The 19,352-nt window shown below is 43.8% G+C and overlaps 1 protein-coding gene across 1 annotated transcript in view; it reads right to left on the bottom strand.

Moving 5' to 3' along the window:
- The window catches only part of CDKL5 (cyclin dependent kinase like 5), a 275,410-nt gene extending 262,482 nt beyond the window's left edge, over positions 1-12,928 (bottom strand). Inside the window, exon 1 of the mRNA XM_018554842.1 lies at positions 12,887-12,928. The gene's annotated coding sequence lies outside the window, so the exon portion shown is untranslated. The remainder of the gene's footprint in view (positions 1-12,886) is intronic.
- Positions 12,929-19,352: the final 6,424 nt, after the last annotated feature.

The raw sequence follows: 19,352 nt of genomic DNA on the forward strand, positions 1-19,352 counted from the left end.
TCTCACGACAAATCCACGCACAAACACAATGCTCCAAATTCTTAGTACTGAAAACTCAGCGCCAATAATGTCGGCACCAAATGTAATCAATGCATGCCAGCTGGAATCGGCTTTTATATCTTCAGAACATCTCATACTGGTCGTAATCATACGGGAAAGAGCTAACTAACATCATTCCAAGGAAGCAAATAAAAATTAGCAAAAAACAACAAGGTTGGTCCATGGTGACTTATTCATTTCATGTCCTTACTCCTTAATTAACTTTACAAAATATCCACTGCAATATGTTGGTTTTGGCACTTTTATGATGTCTGAATATGTTATAAGCAAACATTTCCCTTTAAGAATGAATTCCAGGCAATAAGTGAATGAAGTTACTTCCATTTGACCCATGCACCTTCTTCTCCTAACACCTTTCTTCAACACCCACATCACTAGTGCCCCTTTCCTCAACTCCCACGGTGCTTGCGCCCCCCTTTCTGCAACACCCATGGCACATGTGCCCCTACCTGTGACACTCACAATGCCCCTCTTCCCACAACAAACATCCTGCCTGTGACCCCCTTTTCTCACCATCCACCGTGACTGTACTGTCCCTTCCTCACCACTCACCGTGCCTGCTCTCTGCCTCTCTCACCGCCCATAACTCTCCCCCTTCTCTCACCTTCCATTTGCCCAACACCCACTATACCTGCAGACCCTCTTCTCTCAGCCCCTATTGCTTCTGTAACCTTTACTGGTCACCCTCCATGCCTGCACACCCTCTTCCACCACGGCACCAGTACCCCTGCTCTCTCCACTTCACCTGTGCAAGTTTTCCCCCACTTTCACCAAAGAACCCGCACCCCATCCCTCTCTTACCATTGATTCTGTCCATGCAACCACCCCCAAGCCTTCACGCCCTCTACCCAGCTCTCACCAATGCTCCTGTAGAGCCTTCCCTTACACTCTAAAACACTCTAAAACAATGGCTGCATGCCCTGCCCCTGCATCTCTTACTTGCTCACTTCCCCCCTGCTCTCAACACCACAACACCAACCCAACCGTGTCTGCAAGCCCCTCATTTCATTCACAACACAACCCCAATGTTCTTATCACTGCACCTCTATCCCCTCAGAACTTTACATAATCGTGTTTCTCCCCACTCTTACACCCCCATTCACACTGAGCGGTTTATCGCGCGACTTTTGCCGCAAAATCGCGTATATTTCCGCGCGATTGTGTATCTCGCTCTATGTAGCTTGTCCAATGCATTTCAATGGAGCTGTTCACATCTCACAGCTCAATGTCACCTGTATCTCGTCGCAGTAGCTTGTCGCTCGTACATGACCCTTTTTTGTGCAGATGTCGTGCGATTCTGCTACAATAGACTCTATGGTGTCGCGCAAAATCACGCATTACCGGCGATATTGCGCGACTTCGTCACGCGATATCGTGCTACAGAAGCGTCAATTTTGCACTGCAAAATGGAAGGAAAGAATTATGTCATATTAAAATCACTGTTGATTGGTTACAGCCCAATGTAGCAGCGACGACGTCCCGGCCAAAAAACGCACTACGTGGCGCGATAAAATGTGCATTGTCGCTCAAAGCCGTTCATCACGAAATCGTGCGGAAAAACGCGCATGTCGCTCAGTGTGAATGGGGCCTTTATCTATGCCTGCAAGAAGTGCACACTTTAAACTAGTCTCACCAACATGTCTGCACCACCACTATCAGCATCTCACCCACAGGACAATCTCTCACCCCACACCTGTATGCATCTGAAGGCATACATTTAGATTTTGACTAGAGGATACACTAAAGTAGGTGTAAACCCTCACTGAATTACATTTGGTTTGCTAAAGAAACATTATATCATCAACAAGTGCAGCTTTTTCAAAGAAAATACAGTTTTCATGTTTCATCCATTGAGTGCTGCTAAATTCCTGCAGACTTTTTGTAGCCACTTCCTGTCTGCACGCATGCTCTCCAGTGATGGATGCCTGCCATTTCTCAGGAGGGTTTCATAATGGTGACAGCTGGCCATGCCTGTGTAATGTCAGCTACATGTGGTCTCCAAAAAGCCAGTGAGGCAAGGACAGAGTGTTGAACTGTAACAAGAACTGTCTGAATAAAGACCGCCAGGTATTATTTTAATAAAAGCATCAGACTGAAAAGGACATGGTAACGTTTATATGAGATTTTCATGATCAGGATAAAATATTCTTTAGGTCTTTACTAAAGCCAGCCAAGGATGTTACAACGCATTTTTTGTTTTTATATCCTCTGAATTGTATTATGATGAGACCGATGGCGTTGCAGTTTATTCAGAACCAATGGGGATTAATAATGTGAGCTCATCCAGAGATTGTCAGCTTTGCCTGTCCTGCTCTCCTACAATGTAGGTGTCTTGAGGATATATGATAAACGCTATTCTGCTCCATGAACGGGCAACTGACAAACAACTCTATCAATGCTGCAGGTATTGGATGACAGATAACAATGTATAACTCAAGGTCATAAGGGTTGTCTAACACAATGGAACTATATGACTTATTCACATAAAATCAAGTGTCCCATAGGTATACCTTTATTGATTTTTATCAAGATATAACGTACTGTAGTATTGTCATCATGACTTCTTATCAGCTGTGCTGTGCCTTGACTATGTGTAACCAGATCTGCAACCCAAACCAACAGATAGTAAGTGTCATCAATGACAAGGGCTTCAACACACAGCATGTAACTAAACAAAGAGCTTCAACTTTACTTGTGAGTACTTGGCACTTGGCAACAGCACAGCTACTGTACCTCAAACATGCAAATAAGTAATGCGCTAAAGAGGGGACAAAGGATTGGTATGCAAAACACTGAGGCTGTACTGATGATCTTTGGTGGACTAGCAGGATTTTTCAATTAGGCAGTGGAAAGACTGAAGATATACAAAGCAATAACCTACTAACAATGACCTAACAATACTTAAGTTTGCGTGTTCCTCTTTGCAATGCCTTAGGGTCCGTTCACACCATAACGTTGCTGTGCACAGATACTGTGCATTTATAATAGAGCTACACCAATACCAGTATCAATATCGGTGCCGATACTGAGTATTTGGGCGAGTACGAGTAATGCTCTGGATGCCTATCCTGATACCGGAACTCTCTGGTCGCCAGGGAGCATGGAGCGGGCTTCCTGGCCAGTCAGGAAGCCGGGGGCAGGTAATAACTCGCCCTCGGGCTTCCTGATTGGCCAGGAAGCTGACTCCATGCTCCCTCGTCACTTGGTGATGAGGAAGCATGGAGCCAGCTTTCTGGCCAATCAGGAAGCCGGGGGGCATGTAATGACACACTGCCTGGCTTCCTAATGGGCCAGCTTCCCGACCAATCAGGAAGCTGGGTGGCGAGTCATTACCTGCCAGCCCAGCTTCCTGATTGGGTCATGCTTCCCCGGGTGTCATGTAATGACTTGCACCCGGCTTCCTGATTAGCCGGGAAGCCATCCCCATGCTCCCTCATCACCTGGTGACGAGGTAGCATGGAGACAGCTCCCCGGCCAATCAGGAAGCCGGGCGCCGTGTAATGACTCGTAATTGGTCGGGAATCTGGCTAATCAGGAAGCCAGGCGGCGAGTGATTACCCATCCCCCAAGCTTCAAGATTGGCCAAAAAGCTGGCTCCATGCTTCCTCATCACCAATCAGGAAGCCGGGCTGCGGGTCATTAAATGCTGCCAGGCTTCCTTAATGGGACTTCCAGTATCAGTATTCGGTATCGGCGAGTACTGAAAAAAAATATCGGTACTCGTACTCGATAGCGAAAAACCGGTATCGGTGCATCCCTAATTTATAACATGCTATCGCACAGTGCACCTACAGTATTGTGCATTACCATGCGTGTAGTCCCAGTGCATTGTGTTTCATCTGAATTGCACCCCAATGCAACTCCAAGTAGAGTGCAATATTATGTGTTGCATTGGAAAAAAAAGTGCATGCACCTCTTTTTTTCCACCCATGACAACACAACACACAATATTGTGGTAGCCCGCCCCTTGCGATGGCTTGCGATCATCACAAGTATGATCTGACTATGCAAGATAGGCAGATTGTAGGTTTTTTTAAGTACCTTGCAACCATCGCAAGACAAAAGTCTTGCGATGGTTGTAAGGTGTGTGCCCAGCCTTACAATTATCTGCAGATTTTCTGTGGTCAGATGGAAAAGGTGCAACAGATTCCTCCATCAACACCTAACTGTGTGGATGGAGTAATCTCCACCTGTTGCACTTTTTCCATCTGACCACAGAAATCTAATGTTATTAGACATCCTAGTTCCCTTCTGTGAACTACAGCACATCTCATCTTATGTTCTAGAGAGGGGAGCTGTGCTGTAGCCCTAACAAACTTGCTGTTACAGGACAACACTGCTTCTCTATGGATCTCTTCTCTAGGCAAGTGAGTGTTGTCATCCTAGCATGGGAAGTGTGTTACTGGAAGTAGCAACAGGTAGAAAAAAAGAGAATAAAAAAGAACACTAATCCAGCCACAGACACTGTTACTTTGTCTATGTGGTGTCTCTGCAAAAGACACCCCAGTCATGAGACAGTGCTCGTGTCTAGCGACTGGCTGCTAAGCCCAATCACTGTCAATGGGGAGCAGGTCACATGTTGCCCCATATCCGAAAACTCTGAATCGCAAGCTGCAACGGAGAGGGGGGTGAGAGTGCAGGCAAGGAGTATAAGTGGGTTGGGAGTCATTTGTAGACACACTCTCACTTTGCTCTGCTTGGGTAAGGTGAGAGAGTCTCTTTAAAGCCTAACTGAACTCTTGCTATATATTACTGGAATGCTGTCAAGCTGCATATACAGTGATAAATATGGGGCTTGTTTATTTATCTTTTTATTGAAAGTGCTGCAGCAAGGGTTAAAATGCCCTGTGACCACATCACATAGGAGAGTTGGACTGCACTTGTCTCACACAAAGCAGCAGCCATGCTCTCCGGGGGTTGAATATGCCCCCTGGACACTGCTCAAACCAACATCACTGCTAAGGGAAAACTGGAAAGCCAGGCCACGGAATTGTGTGATAAAGCTGCAGTCTGACTCTACTATGTGCTATCAGCTCAGGGTATTTTAACCCATTTTGCAGCATGTAGCAGTTTAAAAAAAGTGTAAGAGCCCAATATTTATTATATGCAGTAATAAATAGCAAGAATTCCATTGGGCTTTAAAGACTGATAAGCTGTAATATATTACATTTTTGTTCTCGAGGTTCAGATACACATTAATTTATGAAAACTGAACTCAGGGGGGTATTGGATTGCACACACGCTTCTTTGTACGCATGCACAGTAGTCAAGCATGAGCCTGTATATGAGATTCCATACGCTAGTTCTTGGAATAGAGATCTCAATAATAAATACCCATACATGTCTGTAGTATAACTTATAGGAGCAAAAGAGATGTAAAGATAGGTCACCAGCGCTCCAAAATGCAAAGGAAATATAATTGATTGCAAATAATGTCACGTAGGTCAAAACAGCCAGAGTTTCGTGGCCACACAGGGTCCCTTCCTCCCACTTGAAACATTGGCTATTTTGACCTATGTGACGTTATTTGCAATAAACGATACTCTCTTTGCATTTTGGAGTGCTGGTTACCTATCTTTACATCTGTGAGGTTCTGCACGGCACCATCCATGGTGGCCACTTCCAGCCCCTATCTTATCTACACTGGTCACAACGCTGTATGGTGTGCAGCAGGCACTTTCAACAATTTATAGGAGAAAACGGCACAAAAACTGCATTATTTGGATGTTCAATTTACATGGCACACTAGGGCTACACTGTTCGCATTGAACATCATGCTTGAGCACATGACCTGCTATACAAGCACTTTAATGATTTATCTCTGCTATGGGGCACTTGATTTAATGAATTTAGGCCCTAAAATGTTAGCATCTTGTCCAGCTGCTTGGTTTTTCAATAAAAGGCATCACACGATGCATACAGAACAAAAACTACCAGATGATGATGAGATGATGACATTACATATAAAAGCTACTGGACCAGACAGAATTGTTCACTTGTTTAATGCTGTGATTGCTGCTTAGGTTCTAGATCGACTTAACACCCTTGTTAGACCCCCTAATAGTTTTTCCATGGAAATATACAGGAATATATAGGAGAAACCATGGGGGGAGGAATAAGGAAGGGAGAAAATAATCATAAAATTCAACTTTACTGTGCCACAATAAGCCTAACTATGTAAACATTACAGCACTCTCAGACTTGGAGTATCTCTAGCCAACATTTTTTTCGTTTTGAATAGTGGAGATAGGTTAGACTGTGTCAAATTTTTATTTCTGTCTGTGTCCCCATTGGGGAGATCCCCCCCCCCTATTTGTACTGGTGACCACTGTCACTGAGATTTTTGGGTTGTCCACAGAACAAGAAGTAATAGAAAATCTTCTAATGGGGACATCGATTCCGGGGACAACCGACTAAAAGGGGATTTACCTCTAACTTCCTGTGGCGTCTCTAGAATAATAAGCAAAGGGAACTTTCCCCAATGGTACATAGACAGCATAAAAACTTGATATTGGTTTAACTCTTCCCTACTCTATCCAAAACTAAGAAACAAAAAAATGGCTATACATACACTTTAAAGAACTGTTGTATGCACACTCTTCACATAAGCACCACCAAATATATCCATTGAATTCAAGACTTTAGTTGACAAAATTCACATTTGATTATATTACATATAGCAAATTATGCTTCCAGGTACAGGAACTGCACATGCATGTTATGTGTGGCCATTCAGTTATCCAAGGATGAAAAAATAAGTAGGGCTGCAACTAATGATTATTTTCATAATCGAATAGTTGGTCGATTATTTTTTCGATTAATCGGATGAAAAAAGTTAAATAAACACCATCCATAATTTAAAATGAAATACACAAATGCAGTGTTACAAACATAAAGTTTACTACAGAATAAAACTGCATGCCCAATATTTTGCAATTGCACTGCACTGGAATGCTCTGCATTGCTGTACCGTGCGCTCCAGTGTGGGCAATCACACTATGGGTGGGAGGCGCGTTTGGGGTCCATTGAAATGAATAGCACTGCAACGCACCTCCCGCAGAAGAATTTGTCATGCCGAAACCAAAAATTACTTTTTTCCCACCTTTTATACCTTTTTTTAAATATAATTGTATTTTAAGCACATGGAGCTTGAATAGCTTCAGCCGGGGAATGACAGCTGCCAGTGTCAAGATTCCGCAGATGGCAGCTGAATGTAATTACAGCAGGTAGTGGGCTCATGCAATAGCCAGCCTGCTATCGACCATTTTAAATTGTGATAGCCGATTGCCTGGCTATTGCACTCGCCCACTTCTTGCTGTGCCCTCCTACACTAGCGTTATTGGTAGACCTAAAAAGGGACTATACAGAGCAGCCGTTCTCATTCAGGGTTCTGTGGAACCCTGGGGTTCCTCCTGAGGTGGCTAGTGGTTCCTTGAGCAGTGAGGAGAATTATCTCACACCTACAATGACCACCAATACAAGAGGGCAATATCCCACCAACCGCCAATGTAAGGGGTCTCTTCTATGCTGACATATATATTAATTTCATATAAAGTATATTACTGAAAATAATGATATTGTATAGATCCAGGGGTGGGGTGTTCAAACACACTAGGTATGCCATTTTTTTATCATTTCATTCAAACTTTGCTACAACTTATTGATTACACTAATGTACATAAGCTGCAATGATAATCATTTTTAGCAGAGGTTCCCTAAGACTTGAAGAGTTCCTCCGAGGTAAAAAGGTTGAGAAAGGCCGGTATAGAAATTCTGCATTCAGACTGTAACTTGAGCCGCCGCAGCAGTAAAGACCTGGCATGAGATCAAACCTTGTCTTCCTCTACCCAACATGTTTGGGTAGAGCTCCCTATTAAGAGAGAAATAAAAGAATGGGCTATGCAGAGATTATAAATGTAATGTGAAGATAGTCTAAGACAGGGTGGAAAAATGAATATGGAATTCAGGAGCCAGTCTGTCCAAACTAGGAGCCAGCAGAATTGTTTTAGGAGCGAGCTCCATTGACAACAACTAGAGAGATCCCCAAAGTTTAGGCACCAGCTGTAATTTTTAAGGAGCATTGACTACCTGGCTCCTGGGATTTGTCCAGCCCTGGTCTAAGGGCTGTCTCCATCAAGAAAAATGATCTGGAAACATGTAGACATAAAAGGTTCATACATACATGCATTAGAAATTTTGCTAAATGTAGCTACCCATAAAACCCTACATTACATACTTAGGAATGCATACCGTATGCTTCCAGCAAACTGCTCTTCTGATGATGCCATATTAAAGTTAAGTCTGCCAAAACTTCTTTGTTTAGAAAAGACATGTGCCAACCCTTCATGACTGTTCCATACTGAGTGCAGTTGCTATGGTGCTCGAAGGAGAATTTTTCTCACTTACCTTTAGCAAAAATGGCAATTAAAAGCCAATAATTGCTACTTAAGATTAGCTCATATTTCTCTTTGACATGTCCGTATCTAACAAGTACCCCTCCCTACTGCTAACTGCACGGGACTGGGAAACTGACAGCTGGGAATACATGAGTTACTGTACGCAACAGCATATAATTAATGTGCCTTTCATTGTCTCGTAAACCCTCAGCCCTAACGTTACCTGTAGCTATAATTTGGTCAGAGTTGTATAATTAACAGTAAAACAAAAGAAAAATTGTCACTAGCTGTCAAATGGATTTATACAAGAAATGTAAATACAAATGAAAATATATCTAAGTTGGCTAAACTTTCAACAAGTTTAACATATACTCTTTTTAGTAGAGAGTCCTGTCAACACATGTGGGGAGGAAGTATCAAAATGCTTCAAATGAACTGCATTCCAGGTAAAAACAAATAATGCTGTAAAATACACTAGGTCATATAGAAGTATCAATAAAGGAATGCAGATGCGGCGCCATGGGTAAGATAATGGACGGGTGCCAAAGTTTAAACAAACTTTTTTTTCCTAGCAAACATTGCAGAAGAGCAAGCATATCAAACATAGGTAAAACACCAGTACAATTACAACTTAAACATGAGCAAAGAAGGGCACACATCAAATCAGAAGCCTAACAGACCCAGGTGCCAACAGGTACTACTATGGGGCATGTTCTTTGAGATACACCTATAGAAAAGGCTGAAAAAATGTAAGCAGTAATGTGGATCTAAAGTCTAAAGGGAGGTTGCTGTCAATGCAATAGTTACCATGCATTTACAAATAGTTGTAAGCAGCAAGTGCTGGCTTTGTTTAGGGGGCTCAAATAAAGCTGTATTACTCACCGTACCCCAGCTCCCTCGAGGCTACTAGACCGATCCTTGCAGCCTCTTCTCCCGTGGGCTCTATAAGGACCGCTGTCACCATCATATAATCACGCCACTTGCAATAGAGATGAGGGCACCGAGGGGCAGTACATAGTTGGAGCAGAAGGGGAGAGAGGCGAGTGCTGACCACACCGAGGATCAAGTGAGTAATTCAGCTTAATTTGAGCTCCCAAGACAAAACAAGCACTTAACCCTTCTAATGTGAGGGTAGCCCCATTGCAATGGTAAGTTTTTTCTTTAAGGCAGAGCTGGACAAATCCCAGGATCCAGGTAGCCAATACTCCTTAAAATTTACACCTGGTGCCTAATTTTGAGGTTTTCTCTAGTTGTTGTCAATGGAGCTGGATCCTAAAATAATGCTGCTGGCTCCTAGATTGAACAGACTGGCTCATGAGTTCCATTTAAATTTGTCCTCCTCTGTCCTAAGGTGCCCAGGTTGGGTCCACTATTCTTTACTGCATCACCACAGTTGTAAAGCTCCTATACTAGCAAACTTACAGTTTCACAAAGCCTACCAAGTGGTGGTGCTGACAAGAGATGCTCCACAGCTAGAAGGAAGTTCCTTATAACTGGCATAATGTTGATGCCCCATACATCTGATCTGTCAAGCACAGGAATGGACACATGGGGCAGCGTCACTGCACTATGGATTCCAAGTTTTTAGCTGTACCACTGGGCACAACCTCTTACTCTCAACATTGAAGAGGTACATGCATACTTAGGACTTGTCCAACATCTAGGAACAGGAACTAGATGCTTGACCAAGCCCATGGGACTTCACACCCAGGGGTTGACAAATGAATATGGAATTCTGGAGCGAGTCTGTCCAGTTTTATATGAGCCAGCAGAATTTTTTTATGAACCATCTCCATTGACAACTAGAGAAAACCTCAAACATTAGGTGCCATCTGCAATTTTTAAGGAACACTGGCTACCTGACTCCTGGGATCTGTCTAACCCTGTTCACCCATTGCAGCAGCACTGGTCATGGGGAAGCCAGAGAAGGAAGCTGCAACCTTCTGGAGATTACAAATCTTGCCAAAGGGCATTCATTGTTTTATGGCTATCTAGCTTGCCTGCTTCACATATTAAGGCATAATGGCTACTCAGCTCCCCATTTTTGGCCAGCCCAGCACATGCAGATCTTTTTTTTTTTATGAGATTTTAATTTTAGATTTTCATCTGACAATAAAATGCCGGCTATTCCAATGAATGAATTAAAAAAAATGATTACCAGGGACATGCAGTTTCAGCACCAGATAGAAAATGATTCTTCTCTAACCTCCAAAGGGACAATATTTGCAGATATGCAGTCCAAGGCTAAGGCGAATAGTTCAGATTGAATATCAAAATGAAATGATGCCATGATGGAATGAATGATCATACAAACTGAAAAGTCTGCTATTTATAACACTGTGTGAGAAGATAGTATAAATACAGTCTGCTAAACACTGTAGTAGATGTCCTTTCTAGCACTGTTATATGAGAAATGGCGATATGTTTGTTCACTTTACCGAAAATGATCAGAAAAGCTACTGTTGTCGAAATCTATTTACCCATCATCAATGGTCTAATCATAAACAATATATCAATGGTTCTGCACTCCACCTTCTGCTATAAAAGTGAAATCAGCAAAGCCATTTTGACGGCCTTGTTAGCCAATTGTGTGTCACAGCAGAAAGAACACTTGTTGTATTGATTGATGTTGCACAGTTTTCACTTGCATTAATTATACTGTAACAATGGAAAAGACACAGGTGTAGCTTTCTATATAGCATTGCTGGTGTCACAATTATACAATGCCTGCCCACATAACGACCACCGAATGCAGAGAAATAAAATAAAAGAACATGCAGATGCTATACTCATCATCAGAACAAAACATTAACTCGAAACTAGGAGAAATAATGAAAACTGCAGCTGATGAAAAATTGAGCGCTTGCCTATTGCAACCAGTCAGGTTTCACCTTTAATAAATAGCTCAGATCTGAATGGTTGCCATCGCCATCACCGATCGGTGCTCATTCTCAAAAATCAGGAGGACAGGACGCTTCTGCTGCTGTGCTACCAAAATACTCAAAGCTGAACTCCAGGATAAGCACATGTTGTCAATATACAAGAGGCATGTGTATTCTTACTTGAATCTTGGTGTGCTTTGTGTATTTCTCCAGATCTGTGCATGAAATTTTAATAAAGACCAGTCGCTGCTGCTTCCTCTTCTTGTGCAGGGTGACTGGTCTTGTTTTGCCCCTCCTGTAGGTTTCTGCAGGCAGGCTGTAATAGGTGGGGCCTGCTGGGCCCCTCCCACAGTTCAGCTCTCTATGTACAGCACAGTGATGATGTCACTGCTATGTTTAGGTAATACTTTAAGGTAATACCTGCGTATTCAAAGGAATTTGGTGCACACAAAGTGCATTTATATCCTATTTGGCCATTAACTATATTTAAATTCATGCTTTTGTGACTGGAGTTCAGCTTTAAGAAATCAATGAAAAGTGCAACAGCAGGCAGCAAAGTGCAATAGCAACCAGAGAGCTCCCAGCTAACCGCTGCAGATCCCCCCAAATCATCCACATTCTGAATGGTTGCTATGGGTTACGGCTCTCTTCACCTCTATCTGATTAAATACCCCTGCAGGGATCTCCTGGTTAGACGGAAGTTGCCCGCCTCTGCTGTGGATGTTCTAAAATGCAATCAACAGCTTGTCATTTTTATGTCTGTTAAAAATCTACGTACAACCATGTAAAGTCTGCAGTAGGCATCAATTAAAAAATAACCGAGGGGAAATAAAAGGAAAGGTGTGCAATCATAAAAAGGCTTGAAAATCTTTAAAAAACGTATGTTTATTTCACCCTGGTGAGGCAACTGGAAGGTACTGGATAGGAAGAGCTGTCGGGAGGCAGCACAGATAAAGCATGTTAAAAATAGTTTGGCCATAAGAGCCAATGTATGGATAACAATAGGTGCTGGCTGCACACACATCATGCCATCCCAGCATTACTCATCCTACCCAGCAAAGAAGGAAGATGCTGCATCTACTCCATGCCGGAGGAATACCACCTCCATCCAGCAACAGCTAGGCTGGCAAAATGGGAGATCTGCCGGGAATAAAAGTAAAATGCTGATAGAAATATTCCCAGCGGAAGAAATGGATTGTGTATGAGATCATGCATGATGAGGCCAATGCATGCTATGCCAGGGTGGGCTCTGATGCAGCCGATAGGGGGATCCATAAATAACCTGATAATGACACTGATCAGCCTGGCAGGATGCTCATTAGTGACAATGTGCCCAGGGAAGCAGGACACTTGGGGGGCGCAATGTCAGGTGTCCTGTTGCAGATGCTGCTTGTGAGGGGGCGTCCAGGATGTAATGAGAAGGTAGATGTGGTTCTATATGAACGATGGGGACAGAAGAGGGGTATCTACAGGGGTGATCCCCCTCCGGGTAGGAGGGGGGATAGGGAACCCCGGGTTTCTACCGCTGCTGCCAATGCTGCCACTCACCTCTGCCCGTGCCACTCTCCGCACCTCCCTCTCCGCTCCTCTGCCGCTGTTTTCCTTTCGTGTATCTACTCAATATCACCAGCAAGAAGAAAACGACAAACCACGCCTACCCAGCCTCTGGCCACTCCCAGAGCACGCCAATCATACACGCCCCTCTGCGTCAACACCTGCCCACTCTTCCTGCAAAGCAGCGTCTCCCCTTGCGCTCCGGAAAGAGCACAACCAATCACAACCTTGGAATAAGGACGGACCCTTCATTGACAGAGAAGATGATCAATAGAGGCGTTGAATAGGCGGGCCTTGTAAGGGACGGAGAATACAGCAGGTGTGGAATGCGGAGGGACGGGATAGGCAAGAAGAATTTACAGGCGGAGAATCCCATGTCTCCCAGACAACGGGCTTAGGGGGCGTGACTGAATGGTCGTGGTTGACAGGCCGGGGCGTGGCTAGTGTGTGTGTTACGCTTGTTTCATACAGTGATTAATATGACATCTAGCCGCACGAGATGTGTCATGTGTAGAAGCGCGCACATATCGTTAGTAATACATGTCGGATCTAGGCATACGCCATGCAGACGATCTTATACCAATATGTGCATGGAAAAGGGGGAGGGGGTGACAACTGTCAATCACCCGTTTTATTATATTCTTCAATGAATGTCCTGATTGGAGGAGTGTGACTTAGTATCACAACTTGTTTCTCCTTGTTGAGGATATTCTCTTGCTGGGTGGCTAGTGTGTGACCTATGAGTGTGACTAGTGTGTGACCTATCAGTGTAACTAGTGTGTGACCTATCAGGCCCCATTCACATGTAGCGACATACCTTTGCAGCGGCCGGGATAGCGCGACTTTCGGGGTGACGATCCAGCGACGGTAGCGCGACCTTCTCCGTCAGGCTCCATAGAAAACAAGCAAAATCCGCAGAAAAAAGGGTCCTGTAGAAGCGACTTGCGACCGCGAAGCGCGACATGGAGCTAAGACAGCTCCATTGACTATCATTAGCCGGCGACTTCTCGCGATATCGCGCGGCAAAAATGCGCGATATCGCAGCGGAAATCGCGCGATAAGTCGCTACATGTGAATGGGGCCTTAGTGTCAACAGAACAAGCAGTCACTGTAACAGCAGTATGAGATTATAAACTGCTCATTCATTAGGTTGAAGCCAAATTAAACTTTCAGGTAAAGTCTGCTAAAGACATTCCAGGTGCATCCAAACAAAAAGTGTTAAATGTTTAGCTGCCGCCCCTCGGTGGCCTTGTGGGAAATCCGGGCCTGCCTACACAATACAACCTGATTGTACAATCTCCTTCAGATCTACTATTATCTATGCAAGAAGCTGATTGGATACAAACTACATGCATTGTTTTGGTTGCTCCTCATATTACATAGGTTTGGTAGATCTAAAGGAGATTGTACAATAAGACTGTACAGTGTATGACCAGCTTTAGGGCCCATTCACATCAGCAATACACACTAGACATGTACATTTCTTTTCCTTCCAAATGGAAATGGTCTGGTCAGATTGTAGCGTGTATGGTGACCCTTACTTTTTCAGTGCACACCACCGCAGAACTGACGCCATAAGACTCAGTGCAAAGTGCCTTGTCCATGCGCTGAGACTGCGTTGGGCAAGGTTTTTCAACACATCTGGTGTGAATGGGCCCTTAGCGTTTTTTTTTTTTCTAATGCAGCCACAGCCTGAGTAGAAATGCCTGACCCCTGCCAGTAGCTGCAGAGGGGTCCCTTTGTTCTCTGTGGGGAAGAAGAGGTCTCATTGCATGTCCCTTACTGAGTCACACCTATAGCTCTGCAAGCAGCAAAACTCATGATCCCTGCTGATCGGAGAGCTCCGGCTCTGACTCTTTTTGGGAGCTCTGCAGAGAGACCACTGCTTTCCTCCTCAAGAGCAAAGGTCCCATTCTGCAGTATGCTGACAGGGTACAGGGTTCCCTACAACTGCTTTTTAACCTTTTCACTACCAGAGCTGTTTTTTGCAAACATGTTAAAATACACATTTTGGGCCTAAAATTCATTGTGAATTTACTGAAAGCAGAGGCCCTGTAGAATTGTAGTGCAGACAAACAAAATGCCTGCACTGCAAGGGTTAACTGCTTGTTACCTAGGGTAAAAAAAAAAAAGTTATACTCACCAGATTCTTGGAGCTGTCAGCGCTCCTTCCGGCCTGTCTCCTCCTCCGCTGCAGTGATGGAATGTCCATCGGTGTCCTCATGTCCCACACACTGTATTGGACCTGATGACTCAAGGATTCTTAGACTGCTGCATAGGAGGGGGAGAGAGGCTCTAGGGGGCAGTCTAAGAGCTGGCTCGGAGGTTTTGGTGAGTATAACTTTTATTTTATTTTTACCCTAGGCAAAAAACAAGCAGTTAACCCTTGAAATGCGGGTGTAGCGTCACTACAGGGGTTATTAACATTTCTGCCCAGAGTTCTTCTTTAAAGCAATTACAGTAGGTTGAATGAGACTGCATGATAGAGATTTATATCTCCATAGCTCTATGTCTTGGCATTGGAGAGATGCCTTATCAGCATTAGTGATGGGCACGATGTTCGGCGGGCTCTTCGCCTTACTGAGCCTTGTGAAGCCCTGATTGGCTAAAGCTTTGCTCCTGACCACAGGTCAGGTGGAAGACTTTGCCCAATCAGGGCCCAATACTCTGCATGTGCTCACCTGTCACATGCCGTACAACAAACAGTTGGGTGGAGCTAGCTGTCACTGCTAGCTCCGCCCGATTCTTTATATGTTGCTGGCATCTGTCAAAATTACATTATGCAGTGGGAGTTCGTCGTGAGCAGACGGGACGGTGGCCGTCATTGTTTAAAAAATTATTATTATTTCTATTTATTTTTTATTGTTTTCATTTTTTATTTTGTCCAGTCGTCGCCGTCGTGGACAACGCTGGACGTCGTGATTGACCCTGGATTATGTTGGTGAATCCATTTCTTGGATAATGTAGGTGGAGGAAGGTGGAGGTGGAGGAGAAGAATGAGGTGAAGAAGGAAGAATAGGAGGAGTAAAGGGAGGAGGAGGTGCAGTAGGAGGAGGATGATGGAAAAGAGTAGGAGCAGGAGGAGGTGAAGAAGGAAGGGGAGGAGAAGTAGAGGATGATGGATGCGAAGGAGAAGAATGAGGTGAAGGAGGAAGAATAGGAGGAGTTAAGGGAGGAGGAGGTGCAGTAGGAGGAGGATGATGGAAAAGAGTAGGAGCAGGAGGAGGTGAAGAAGGAAGGGGAGGAGAAGTAGAGGATGATGGATGTGAAGGAGAAGAATGAGGTGAAGAAGGAAGAATAGGAGGAGTAAAGGGAGGAGGAGGTGCAGTAGGAGGAGGATGATGGAAAAGAGTAGGAGCAGGAGGAGGTGAAGAAGGAAGGGGAGGAGAAGTAGAGGATGATGGATGTGCAGGAGAAGAATGAGGTGAAGAAGGAAGAATAGGAGGAGTAGCGGGAGGAGGAGGTGCAGTAGGAGATGGATGTGGAAAAGGAGTGGAAGGAGAAGGATGGGGTCACACTCCTTCTACTGCTACTTCAGAATAGAGTACCTGTCATATTTTTGTGCTTTTTGGGTATCCTCCTGCACCTCTAAACACTCTCTCCTAGAACTGTGTTCAGCAATAAAAGGTAAAGAAGACTGAAATGACTTGTGCCCAACTTATTTGTTACCCCAGCATATGCCATGGACCAGACCCTGAGATTAAAATGTTAGCCTGCCACACTTTTTAGGGGGCATTCCTAAAATCTGCCATCTTGCTGTTATTTCACTCTTTTGGGAGATATGCAGGTAGTAAGACCCCAAACATTTAACAGTTTTCCAGTCCAGCCCTTAAAACAAATACATAAGTACTGACTGGCTTGGTAAATATTCATAATTCATATTCATATATATTCATAGTCAAATTAACCACAAGAAAACAAACTGGAACAGAAATCATCAGCAAATATGTTAATTTGGTAAGTTTGGACTGTAGCTTAAGGAGGAGGCTTAGAGGCAAGCCAAAAATCTGAAAGTACAAATGCACTGGAGTGACAATACATTTGTCACATATCCACCATAGATGATAGAGCACAACTGAATGTCATATCAGCTTAACAGAAATAGTTGTCATTGTGTACTAAAATAAGACAAATGACAGGTACACTTAACTCCTAAATACCCTACTACTGACTAATTAAAATAGTAGCAACAGAACTAATCACATATATCAGGTATAGCCATCACAGAGCAGACATCCCTGACACATCGCCTATGAATCCTCGTTCACACCATCACGTTCCGTGAATGCACGCCAAATGCAGAAAAAGTGCATGCTTTAACAAACGCGTCAAAAACTCCAAATGCACTTGCAGTGTCATTACTAGTTAATGGCACACCAAACACAGTCAGGGATACATATAGCAGAATGTGCTACATGCACTACTTTCCTGCGGTTGACACATGTGCAGGAACCCATTGAGATCAATGTGCACGTGTGGCAAACGAGGAATAAATGCCCACAAACGCACATCACCGTGATGCACGTTCATGGTACGCAATAGTATGAATAGGGTCTTACAAGACAAAAAACAGGTATCCTACAGTATTTGCAGCAGCAACAAATATCAGAATTAGCCCCCCTCCAGAGGAATAGCAAGACTGAATTGCCAGTTATTACATAACACATTTTACCATAAGGCCTCTAACATTAGAAGCCTATTCCTATTTATTTTGCACTTACAATATATAACAGGGCAATTGTAACACATGCAATAGTGTGTATATTTATACCCTAACCCTAGCCAAACACTGCTCAAATGTAAAACATTTAGCAGTATGTGGCCCTGACAACTCCCTTCCATTTGACAAAAGTTGATTTTTGAAGGAGCCAGGCTGAAAATTGGCAGATGAACAGTGACTACAACCATCAGCTTAATGAGCTGTGGGGCAGAACAAGAAAAAACGCAAAGCACACTGCCAGCGTAAAAGAACACATCCTAACCAAACTACACGTATGCACACATTTTGACGTGTGAGTTTTTATAGACCAAGGTTTTCCTCTTGAAGCCTCTGGAAAGGATCTCTTTTATTGTCCCCACCCTCTCCAGTTGCATTCCCCCCAACAGTCTCTTATTTGGACAGATTTCTTCATTTGGAGGCAAATCCCTTTGTCCCTCTTTCCTTGTCAGTTGTCCCTCTTTTTGGTCTGATGTACAGATACTGTATATATGAAATGCTCTATTTAAAGTGACATTAAAGGATAATTTTTTTCCCTCCCCCCCCATGTTAATGTCAGCACTTACCTTAAATGATGTCTCTTAATCCGATCTTTCTCTTCTTTCCCCATGTTTTCATCTGTCCCTTCAGCGGTGCGGCGGCTCTCCGATCCAGCGCTGACTCCTGTCTGCTTACAGGCACTTCCGATCCGGCGGTGTCTGCAGGCGGGTGCACGCGTCCATAGACTTACCTTGCGTCTCTGCACGTCTCCCGGCCGAGAATCCGAACTGCGCATGCGCCCGCCCCAAGATCCTTTGCGGCCACACAAACAGTTCCGGACTCTCGCTGCGGGAGCGCGCAGCATTAATGAGGTCAGTCTAAAGCGCTGTTTAAGCGGTTTTTGTTTTTTTTTAAAAACTTTTTGCCTATATCTACTGCTTGTCAGCAGTAGATATAGGCAAAAAACGGGAGGCTTTAGAAACCCTTTAACTATCAATAGTGTTATTCTGCCCTATAACCTTTATGTTATCTTTTTATCTTGTTTGCTAGTTCAAGAAGCCAGTATAGAGGAAAAGTAATGGAGGAAAAAAAAATCTGGATTTGCCCATTCATTTTTGGCTTATACATTCTTAATGGTCTGTATAACTGGGGTATAGCCGAGGTGTGCATATTGCCTAAATACATTGAGGTCTATTCACTAAGCTGCCGTAGGCAGCCGAGTGAATGACCGACCTGAGTGAGCCGAACACTGTTCGGCTATTCACTTAACCCATTGTGTGGGAAGGTGTCCCTCTTTTTATCGCGGAAAGTTGGTAGGTATGCAGCTGCTAGAAAAATTATTCACTTGTTCCTCCTGCAAGTAAAAACCTTTGCCTTTTGGCAAAGAAGTGAAGCGATTAAACACAGAAACTCAAAAATGCCTTAACATCATAGTTTATTCTGAGGGAAAACCTCTCACCAATCTGGAGGTAGGATCGAGTGGCAGAGAACCAGCTCTTCGCACCAGTCTTCATTTCTGAATGGTTAGTTAGGATCTAGACATGACTAAATTAATGTCCAGCAATGTCTTCCTAAAACTGAAGGTATTTGCCTATTATCACTTTCATCACAAATTGTTATTTGCATGGTTCTATCTACAACCCAAATGAGGCACAGCCTAAGAAAACCTTTTTTTATTTTAAATTTGCAATAAAAGTGATAATATGCAAATATATTCTGTCTTATTAGAAGGCAATGCAGAGCTAGATTAGCACAGTTAGACAC

Source organism: Nanorana parkeri, unplaced genomic scaffold (genome assembly GCF_000935625.1).
Source record: "Nanorana parkeri isolate BGI_ZX_2015 unplaced genomic scaffold, ASM93562v1 scaffold175, whole genome shotgun sequence".
Taxonomy (NCBI): Eukaryota; Metazoa; Chordata; class Amphibia; order Anura; family Dicroglossidae; genus Nanorana; species Nanorana parkeri.